At 42.5% G+C, this 11,917-nt stretch overlaps 1 protein-coding gene across 1 annotated transcript in view; it reads left to right on the top strand.

Moving 5' to 3' along the window:
• Window positions 1-11,917, top strand: part of LOC137371883 (contactin-associated protein-like 5) — a gene marked incomplete at its 5' end in the record, with an annotated part of 700,863 nt that overhangs the window by 566,617 nt on the left and 122,329 nt on the right. The gene's annotated exons all lie outside the window — the stretch shown is intronic.

Here is an 11,917-nt window from a genome sequence, read left to right as displayed (position 1 = left end):
CCATTCTGAACCATACAGAGTAGAAAGAGCCCAGGTTAGATCCCTGAGTGATATGGAGTTTGCTTTTCATATGACAATAAGCATCCATCATATGGAGAGCTTAGAAAAGTTAGAATTTTCTGACATCCATTACAATCTCGCACAATTATAAGATTTACCAGTACATAGTAACTGTACAGAGAAATATCAGAAACAAGTGATCCTTAGGATTGAGGGGGACAATGGTTTGAATAGCTCCAGTACTAATTTTACATAGCTCTGCTGGTTCAGAGACCCACAGATGACATTATTCCTGAGCAGCATAGAATGAGAAAGTCACGTGATTGAGATAGCCCAGTGAACAGTCATGGAGCTCATTGGAGAAAAAGGACGCTTAGTAAATAATTCATCAAACCATGGCTTTGTCTTGGCTTTTGCACAATGCAAAGTCAAATTGTTCCATTTTCTGAAGCCGGTTAATTAATGATGCGGGCATGATCTAATCGGATGTTACTCACACAGCTTAAAAACTAGTGTGAATTAATAAAGGTAGAATCCTGTCCACTAGGTGTTATGATTCATTTTAATTGGGACATTCACTATTCAGCAACAATGAATAACAGCAATACTTTGTACAGTTTAAGGGGTTAGGTGTTCAAACGGAGGGCTTCATAATCTAGCTACCTACTAGGGGATTCGTGTGGTCATTAGATTCCTATGCACTTATTAGAATATTTTTATATTTTCCTGTATTTGTTGATCGACGAACATATTATTTCTGTTGCTGTATGCCCCCGATTTTAATTGCTCCGCTATTGATGGATGTTACTTCAGCTGCCAAAGCCCTACGCTGTGGAATCCCCTCTGCTTCTCTACTTCTCTTTCCTCCTTTAAGCTTTTGATTATGTGCTCTAATATCTCCTTATGTGGCTTGGTGTCAGATGTTGCATTATAAGATTGGTGGAGTAGCAGATAGTGAAGGGGACTGTCAGAGAATACAGCAGAATATAGATAGACTGGAGAGTTGGGCAGAAAAATGGCAGATGGAGTTCAATCAGGGCAAATGCGAAGTGATGCATTTTGGAAGATCCAATTCAAGAGTGAATTATACAGTAAATGGAAAAGTCCTGGGGAAAATTGATGTACAGAGAGATTTGGGTGTTCAGGTCCATTGTTCCCTGAAGGTGGCAACGCAGGTCAATAGAGTGGTCAAGAAGGCATACGGCATGCTTTCCTTCATTGGACGGGGTATTGAGTACAAGGGTTGGCAGGTCATGTTACAGTTGTATAAGACTTTGGTTCGGCCACATTTGGAATACTGCGTGCAGTTCTGGTCGCCACATTACCAAAAGGATGTAGATGCTTTGGAGAGGGTGCAGAGGAGGTTCACCAGGATGTTGCCTGGTATGGAGGGCGCTAGCTATGAAGAGAGGTTGAGCAGATTAGGATTATTTTCATTAGAAAGACGGAGGTTGAGGGGGGACCTGATTGAGGTGTACAAAATCATGAGAGGTATCGACAGGGTGGATAGCAAGAAGCTTTTTCCCAGAGTGGGGGATTCAATTACAAGGGGTCACGAGTTCAAAGTGAGAGGGGAAAAGTTTAGGGGGGATATGCGTGGAAAGTTCTTTACGCAGAGGGTGGTGGGTGCCTGGAACGCGTTGCCAGCGGAGGTGGTAGACGCGGGCACGATAGCGTCTTTTAAGATGTATCTAGACAGATACATGAATGGGCAGGAAGCAAAGAGATACAGATCCTTAGAAAATAGGCGACATGTTTAGATGGAGGATCTGGATCGGCGCAGGCTTGGAGGGCCGAAGGGCCTGTTCCTGTGCTGTAATTTTCTTTGATCTTTGATAACTCTCCTGTGAAGTGCCTTGGGACATTTTATTACGTTGTACTATATAAATACAAGTTGCTGTTGTATACAAATACAAGTATTTTGTAGAATGATAGCTCAGCTTTCTCTTTGAGTAGCTGATGCTGGTTTTGCCAAGTTAGGTTCCTGGAGATGTGTCAATTTTTACAGGTGGTCTCCCACCCAGAAACATTTGCAAACCATTGTCTTCGACTGACGAGATCGAATGGCTGACTCTAATAGTCCTGGTACCTGAAGGTACAATAATGTAATTATAATTTTTTGTGATGGTGATGTTGAACAGCAAAAAATGCATTCAGGAGTAATTTGAGAGAATGAAGATAAAAATAAGGAGCCTTGGGTATATCTTTCATGGCTTGTTGGACACAGAGGGTAGTGGAAGGCTGAAACATAACGAATGTCACTTCAGGCTTGTATAGGTGAGAACCATGATTTTTGGAACTATAGTCCTGTTATCCTGATATCTAAAGTGGGACTACAATTACTTAATTAAGGAATGAAAATATTTTAGATTTAATGAGAATTATGCTAATAAATTCAAGGCATTGTGGGTTTATGCAAGGCAGAACATGTCGAACAAATTTCTTGGAAATCTTTGAGGATGTATTAGAGTTAATGAATTGTGGTAATATAATTGGTCTTGTATATCTCGACTTTTGAAAGACTTTTGATGAGGTCCCACACCATAAATCAAAATAGAACTCATCTTCTAGAATTAAGATGTAAACTGATAATGATTGCGTAGATAATAGCAACCAGAGAGTACTTATCAATGGTAATAGATCTATTAAAGGGTAGCTATGATCAGCAAAGTCTCCTGAAGCTCAGGTCTGGGGCCATTATTTCTGCCATAATATTTATTAATGATCTTGACATGGGAATTGTGAATAGGATTCCTAAATTTATGGGGGGTGCCAAGCTTTGTAGGAAAGGAAACATTTCTGAGGAGAGTCATACAGTTTAAACAGTACTATACAGGCAATAATGGTGCAAATAAACAGCAGTATGGCAATTAATATTGAACATGTAAGGTTATTCATGTTAGTACTAAAATTGGCAACAAGGAAATCTTTGTACCATTGTGGAATATTTAAGTGGCCTTGTAATGCTATTTTATATGGACCAGCTCAAGCCTTTTATAGAATTAAATGGATTTTAAGAAACTGACTATGCAAGTTCAAAGCAGCACAGATAGATTTTCCTCTTTGAGGTATTTGGTGAATGTTCATTCTCCAGGCACAGCAAAGAAGAGAAAAGGGCAAAGACTTATTACATCAGCTGTTCACCCTCAGTACATTTCTCAAAATAGTGTGTCTGATCTTGGGCCTGGAGTAAAAGCAGGCCGAGCATTGTGATACCAAAGAGGCAAGAAGTAGCGCGCTTGGCCTCCTGCTCTACTTTCCTCATCAGCTGACTGTTGGATACAGCAGTGGAGAGATGCATGAAGAAACTTGGCATTCGAGCTTGCACCCTGGCCTCGATGGATTGGACAGTCTGCAGAATTCCCATTGACAGGCCAAAAATCGTAGAAGAGGCAAGGATCTCTATTGGCAAAGTGTTTACTTTTCCTTCTCAACTCAGGTACCACACCCACAACAATCTTTGGGCTATGGAGCCTTCTGATTACTACCCTCCAATAGCAACCCGAAAGCCCTGATGTTGGAAACAGGAGATCAGCCACAAAACCTACAGGCTGTAGTTCTGCTACCTGCACGGATTTCTGACACTAAGCCCATCTTAGAACAAGAAAATAGCAGAATCCTCTCCTCAGAGAGTTGCTTTACACCTCCAGGTACACTGCCAATTTCAAACACTCACTGTGCATCCAAAAGTGGAAAATCTACCCTAGCATGCTTAGAACAGTGTCATTCAGTATAGCTACCATCTCTAGTTGACTCTGTTATGTTCTTTTGTTATTACTGCACATAGCCCTGCTTTTTGGTTCAAGATTTTCTATCTGAATGGACTTTAAACAGTTCAAAACTGATAATATTGTAACTATAGCATCATGTGTTATTTTATTGGACTTCTTGAGCTCATCCGTCTCTGCCTTTTGATTGAGTTGTTAAACCTGATGCTTTGCCCTTTGAGATGGTGTAAAAGGTCCCAAGGCACTATTTCGAAGAAGAGCAAGGGAATTCTACCTAGTGCACTGGCCAATATTTATCCCCAAACCAACATCACTAAAAACAGATTATCTGGTCATTATCTCATTGCAGTTTGTGGGGCCTTGCTATCCTTAAGTTGATTGCAATACTACAATAATGTTGCTGTTCTAGATGTAGTCCCAAAGGACCGTCGGCATCTTCCCAATTAGACAGAGACAGTTGGTAATGTATAGCTTGAGGGTCACCACTCCACAAGCATGGGGCAAGGTGAGGAGGCAGGCCTCCATGAACTACCACAGCCAGTACAGGGATTGAATCCGTGCTATTGACGTATTTCTTGTATCATACTCTAACCATTCAGCCAACTGAGCTGACTGACCCCCACTGCAATAATGACTACACTCCAAAAGTACTTCATAGACTGCAAAGCACTTTGGAATGTCTTGAGATCCAGAAGCTTGTTATATAAATGCAAGTCTTTTTTTCCTTTTTCATCGATATTAGTGTTAATAACATTCAATATTCTCTCGTTTTGCTTCCAACATTTAACATTCAAACCAATGTTGTGTGTTGTCACTATATCTTGTGTACACCTGTCTTTCCTTTTCTCCCAAATAACTAGCTTTAAGCATTCAATGAAAGAACTTTCTAACCCTGTGTACTATTGCGAAGAAATGCTCTTTACTTGAGATGAATCTGTACCTTTTTTTTTCTGAGAACATTTCAGTGAAATGGTCTGATTTCTTGACAACTGGTCAATCTTTGAACAGGATAATTTTGGAGATATTGAGTTTCATTGCTGTATTGGGCTTCACCACAGATAGTCTTTTCCCCTGGTTTTACTTTTTTTTTAAAAATAAGTGTTCCTTCACCTGGTTCCTTGGATAATATCAGACAGATACCTCATCAATTTTGCCTTGCTTTAACACCACATCTCAAATACGGCCCTTCTGACAGTGCAGCACACTTTTGATACTGCACTGGGGTATCAGCCTAGATTTTATGCTGCAATGGGACTTGAACCCACACCCTTCTAGCTCAGAATCAAGAGTGATACCACTGAGCAGGGCTGCACAAGATCCATAGCTATGCTGGCAGGCTTTGCATCTTTAGGGACGTTAGGAAAATCAGCACTCGTGTGCCGACCATGTTTGATCTCTGGGATTCTGAAGATATAATTGAATGCCAGGTTCCATTGGTGGGGGGGGGGGGGGGGGGGGGCGGGGTTGGGGGAGCTCGTGGTGCACCTTTAGGTATTTCCGTAGCAGCTTCTTCTGAAATGTTTTCTAAATCCTGAGCAAATCGACTTTTCAATTCATAGCCAGTAATTTCTGAGAAGTTCCGAGGGTGACTTATTACAATCTAGTGGTGTACTCCTGTAGATCAGAAGACACTCGATACACAGCTTGACCACTCTGTCTGCTTTCTCTATGACGTTTTTAATTGCATTGAATTCTCCTGCGAAAAATGGATCGATGCCATATGGACCATAAGTGGGTGAGGTAATTTTCTGTCATGAACACCAGTGTCTGCCAGTTCATAGGCTTTAATGGCACAAAAGAAAGGGTGGAGACACACATAATGCTGGATTTCTACCCATTTTGCCCACAATATACATTACAGTGACAAACAGAAGTCATCCACACCTGGAATCAATGGGTGCTTTTAAATGCTGTGATCAAGAGAGGCAACTGCACCTTCTGAATCATTTTTCAACCTTTATTTTAGGTGCAAGTCACTTCTAATTACTGCCAATGGAAATATATCGAGGGTTGCTGACATCAGTAAGAACCAATCTTTCGGCGACATCTGGCCTGTTTTTGTTCTCTTTCTGCAGGCACTTGGATTCCCAAGAGTCTTCGTTCTTAATCTTTATATTTCTTGCTGCCGGTACCTTTCCTGGCATCAGTTTGTTAATTTTATATCTGAGATTGACAGATTTTTGTTATCCAAAGATATTAAGGGATATGGGGCAAAAATGGGTATATGGAGTTTGGTCACACATCAGCCAAGATCTTATTGAATGGTGGAACAGGCTCTAGGGGCTAAATGACCTATTCCTGTTGCTATGTTACTAATGTATTTCCCATCAGGAATGCCCCTATTTGAGGGACTTGGATGAAGAAGAGGAGACGCTGCTGATGTAGTGAAGAGATCTGAATTTCCAGGCTGAACTATGATTTCCTCATTCGAGAGTAGTTTATAAAGCTGTCCCTTTATGATTTTGTGAGTTGGCCTACTGAGTTGTTTCAATTTTTATTTTCATCCTGTCTGCGCAATTAAATTCAATGTTATGTTTACCTCTTAGTTGAAATGGTATTTTTCCATATGCGTACTGTACTGGTTGAGCTTCTTCCTCAGCAGGTCACCTAGAAGGGTGGTGAGTGCCTGGAACTTGCTGTTGGGGGAGGTGGTGGAAGCAGGTACGCTAGTGACGTTTAAGAGGCATCTTGACAAATACATGAATAGGATGGGAATAGAGGGATACGGTCCCCGGAAGTGCAGAAGGTTTTAGTTTAGGCAGGCATCAAGATCGGCGCAGGCTTAGAGGGCCAAATGGCCTGTTCCTGTGCTGTACTGTTCTTTGTTCTTTATTCTTTGGATCCTAACCCTTCAGACAAGTCAGCACACCATTGTTGCTGCATTTCATATGAACCACTGATGCAAACTTTAACAGCCACTTTATGAATCGAAGTTTCCAAATATGTTTTTGGTAGTAATTCCATAATCATAAGCTCTGCTTTGTATTCTCTGCCTCTTGCCATGCACTGACCTTCCACTGTTATGCTAAGTCCAAAAACCCCATTATTTTCAGTTTGATGGAAAGATTTTTACAGGGATAGAAAAGAAAGGGTTGTATTTATATCGCACCAGGTCAGAACCTACCACAGTGCCCTACAGTCAATGAAATGCTTCTGAAGAATAGTCACTCCTGTAATATAGGGATGTGGCAAGCAATTGTACACAGCTAGATCCCACAAACAACAATGTGATAATGACCTGGTATTTTGGTATTGTTGCTTGAGGGATTATCATTGGCCAGGATTCTCCAGCTCTTCTTTGAAGTAGTGCTGTGGGATCTTTTACATCCTGAGATGTACCTGAGAGCCAGACTTAACCTCAGTTTAAAGTCTCATCCAAAAGACAGCACTTCCGACAGTGCAGCACTCCTTCAATGCAGTACTGGAGTGTCAGCCTAGATTTTGTGCTCAAGCCATTGGAATGGGATTTGAATCTACAACTGCTTGACCCAGAGGTGAGAGTATAACCACTGAGTCATGGCTAACACCTTGCAGGTATTCCTGTACTTCTGAATCTAGCTTGAAGTTGACTTTAGTGTCATTGAAATCTATTTACCTTCTGCTTTGTACAAAATAATTTCTAAACCTTGTGTCCATTCACCTCCTACTCTGCATGTAAATGTAGTTATATTGCAGTGTCTATCCTTCTCTTACTTTGCTTGTAGCCTTGTCTATGTCCAGTATCCATTCACCTCAAACAATGCCTGTTTTACTGCACTTATGATGAGTTTTGCAAAAAGCAGGTATTATGCTGGCTGTCACATTCCTTACACTTGAACTTACCTTTTTATCTGTTCTGCTGGTAGGCAGGAGCATTGTAGCAGGAGCCTTGAAGGATTGAAGTGGTTAGATTAGATTAGATTAGAGATACAGCACTGAAACAGGCCCTTCGGCCCACCGAGTCTGTGCCGACCATCAACCACCCAGTTATACTAATCCTACACTAATCCCATATTCCTACCAAACATCCCCACCTGACCCTTTGTTTCCCTACCACCTACCTATACTAGCGACAATTTATAAAGGCCAATTTACCTACCAACCTGCAAGTCTTTTGGCTTGTGGGAGGAAACCGGAGCACCCGGAGAAAACCCACGCAGACACAGGGAGAACTTGCAAACTCCACACAGGCAGTACCCAGAATCGAACCCGGGTCCCTGGAGCTGTGAGGCTGCGGTGCTAACCACTGCGCCACTGTGCCGCAGTGGCGCAGTGGTTAGCACCGCAGCCTCACAGCTCCAGGGACCCGGGTTCGATTCTGGGTACTGCCTGTGTGGAGTTTGCAAGTTCTCCCTGTGCCGCAGTGGTTAATCTTCTGGTTCCTTAGAAGCATTAGTTCCAGGCCAGCTATTTTTGTGGTTGCAGGAGGTCAGAATAGACTCTGTAAATTTCCTTCTCACGTGCAGAGAGGTCTGTATGGAGGCAAAAAATGTGCCACTGCTCTGAGAAACAATATCATAGTGGTTAGGAGGGCATATGGGATACTTGCCTTTATTAGCCAAGGCATAGAATATCAGAGCAGGGAGGATATGATGGAGCTGTATAAAACGCTACATAGGCCACAGCTGGAGTACTGTGTACAGTTCTGGGCACCACACTATAGAAAGGATGTGATTGCACTGGAGAGGGTGCAGAGGAGATTCACCAGGATGTTGCCTGGGCTGGAGCATTTCAGTTATGAAGAGAGACTGAAAAGGCTAGGATTGTTTTCCTTCGAACAGAGAAGGATGAGGGGAGATATGATTGAGGTATACAAAATTATGAGGGGCATTGATAGGTTAGATAGGAAGAGACTTTTTCCCTTAGCGGAGGTGTCAATAGCCAGGGGGCATAGATTTAAGGTAAGGGGCAGGAGGTTTAGAGGGGATTTGAGGAAAAATCTTTTCACCCAGAGGGAGTTGGAATCTGGAATACACTGCCTGAAGGGGTGTTAGAGGCAGGAACCCTCACAACATTTAAGAAGTATTTATATGAGCACTTGAAACACCATAGCATACAAGGCTGCAGGCCAAGAGCTGGTAATGGGACTAGAATAGTTAGGTGCTTGATGGCCGGCACAGACACGATGGGCCAAAGGGCCTGTTTCTGTGCTGTATAACTCTATGACTCTATAGTGCAATCCTACACTTGAACATATGAACATACGAATTAGGAGCAGAGGTAAGCCATTTGGCCCCTCGAGCCTGCTCCGCCATTCAATAAGGTCATGGCTGATCTGTTTGTGTTTTGAATTCCATGCTCCCATCTACCCCTGAAAACCCTTGATTCTCTTGCCTACATGAATCTATCTACCTCCACTTTAAAAATATTCAGTGACCCCATCTCCACCACCTTCTAAGGCAGATAGTTCCCAAGTCGCAAAACCCTCTGAGAGAAAAAAATTCTCCTCATCTCTGTTCGAAAAGGATGACCCCTAATTTTAAAACAGTGCCCCCTAGTTCTAGACTTATCCAATAGAGGAAACATCCTTTCCACTGGTTCAGATGGTCAGTGTGAGAGCACATGGACTCATTCAAGTCTTTGAAGCACCAATGAATAGTACTTTCATGTCTGGCTCCCAAGGCATCAATGAAGTATTCACAGTCCTTATTTGAAGTCTTTAGCTGCTCTTCACTGGGAATGGATGCCACAAATATCTCCTGAGTTGTCCCACTCCCCAGGTTGACTGTGGAGCTTTACAAAGTCCCTCATGATGGGGTCGTGAACACTCCAACTTAGTAACTAGCTCGAGCACATTCTGGAACACCATCTTCATTGACTATACACAATTTGGCACTCGAGAAGCATTCTTCATTTGAATACCAAGCCCCTGAAATCTTGGTCCCTAGGCTTCTCACCAGAGGGCAACAATTTCAGGAACCTGTAGTCAGTGATCACTGGTTCTCATTCTTCACCCCCAGCTCATGCTCTAATTATTATTTAAATAGTGAAAAGCTAGGAACAGTGGAGATCCAAAGAGATTTGAAAGTTCTTGTACACTCATCATTCAAATGTGGGAGTCAGACACAAAAAAATCAAAAAGGTGGAGGTAGATAGATTCATGTAGGCAAGAGAATCAAGGGTTTTCGGGGGTAGATGGGAGCATGGAATTCAAAACACAAACAGATCAGCCATGACCTTATTGAATGGCGGAGCAGGCTCGAGGGGCCGAATGGCTTACTTCTGCTCCTAATTCGTATGTTCATATGTTCAAGTGTAGGATTGCACTATAGAGTCATAGAGTTATACAGCACAGAAACAGGCCCTTTGGCCCATCGTGTCTGTGCCGGCCATCAAGCACCTAACTATTCTAGTCCCATTTTCCAGCTCTTGGCCCGTAGCCTTGTATGCTATGGCGTTTCAAGTGCTCATATAAATACTTCTTAAATGTTGTGAGGGTTCCTGCCTCTACCACCCCTTCAGGCAGTGTATTCCAGATTCCAACCACCCTCTGGGTGAAAAGAATTTTCCTCAAATCCCCTCTAAACCTCCTGCCCCTTACCTTAAATCTATGCCCCCTGGCTATTGACACCTCCGCTAAGGGAAAAAGTCTCTTCCTATCTCACCTATCAATGCCCCTCATAATTTTGTATACCTCAATCATATCTCCCCTCATCCTTCTCTGTTCGAAGGAAAACAATCCTAGCCTTTTCAGTCTCTCTTCATAACTGAAATGCTTTATATCTAAAGGGCAGGAATATAAAGGGGAGGAAGTTTTGCTACTGCTGTACAAAGCCCTGGCTAGACCATATCTGGAGTATTGTGTACAGTTCAGGGCACCATACCTTAGGAAACATATATTGGCCTCGGAAGGACTGCACAGACATGATGGGCCGAAGGGCTTGTTTCTGTGCTGTATAACTCTATGACTGAGTGCAGATTCACCAAAATGTTACCAGGGCTCCAAGGGTAAGATTATGAGGAGAAATTACACAAACTAGGCTTGAATTCTCTGGCAAATAGAAGGTTAATGGGCGATTTGATTGAGATTTATTGGATTTTGAAAGGAATTGAAAGGGTAGATGGAGAGAAACATTTTCCACTGGTGGAAGAGTCCAGGGACAAGGGGAGATAACCTTAAAATCAGAGCCAGGTCATTCAGGAGAGAAGTTAGGAACCACTTCTTCACACAAAGGGTGGTAGAAATGTGGGACTCTCTTCCCTAAAAAGCAATAGATACTAACTCAATGAATACTTTTCAATCTCAGATTGATAGATTTTTGCTAGACAAGGATATAAGGATATATATATAAGGAGCCAAGACAGGTGGATAAAGTTACGATACAGATCATCCATGATCTTACTGAATGGCGGAGCAGGCTCGGGGAGCTGAATGGCCTACTCCAATTCCTAAATTCTTATGTTCCTAGTCACTGGTGCTGCCTGCACCACTCCTTGACCTTCTCACAGAATCAGTCAATAGGTCCTCCTGCTTGAGTGTATCTGGGTTGATGCTAGAATATGTGAGATGCTAGTACGTGGCTCGTGAGGAGAGTTGTCAGGTTTCTCTGGGCTTTTCTGCTTTTTGGTGTCAAACGTCTAGGAAGTTGGAAAATGAAACATTGTTAGAACTTAGATGAGTTTTTGCATTGATGCCAGGAATCAAGGTGCTGAAGCACTCCAAAAGTTCAAGAAGATGAATATTATACCCAACATTCATCTGCAGCTCACCTCTTACTTCCCTGTCTCCCCTACCTACTAGATTTCTTCCCAGGAGCTCCAGGGCTTCTTGGTCACATGCATTGAGAGGATGGACAGTGGAAGTTACTCTGACCACTGTACTTCACTGGCAGTTGAGGGAAACTTCCCCCTCTGCAAAGATAGTTGAGAGAGAGCCTCTTATTACAACCCGTTATCTCATGCAGCAGAAGAAGGCACAGTTTCAGGGGAGGAAAGGGGTGTGTGAGAGAAGGTTTCCATCTCTTTGTGAACATTTCATTTGGTACTTAACACAGAGAGACCATGGTGTCTGTAAATGTGAAATATGCTCTTTACATTGTCTTAAGATTTGACTGGGTGCTGCTATCTTCTGTCGTCTTTGAAATCATCAAATCTTTTTCTACATGGCACCACCACACGTAGCATGATGCAGGTGACATTGAGTGCCATTACCACCACCTTCCAAAGTGCAAAATACCTATGTTGCATTCTTGTTCCACCTCCTTTCTTTC

The sequence above is a fragment of the Heterodontus francisci genome, chromosome 7, assembly GCF_036365525.1.
Source record: "Heterodontus francisci isolate sHetFra1 chromosome 7, sHetFra1.hap1, whole genome shotgun sequence".
Lineage (NCBI taxonomy): Eukaryota > Metazoa > Chordata > Chondrichthyes > Heterodontiformes > Heterodontidae > Heterodontus > Heterodontus francisci.
This window is presented reverse-complemented; position numbering and strand designations above follow the sequence as displayed.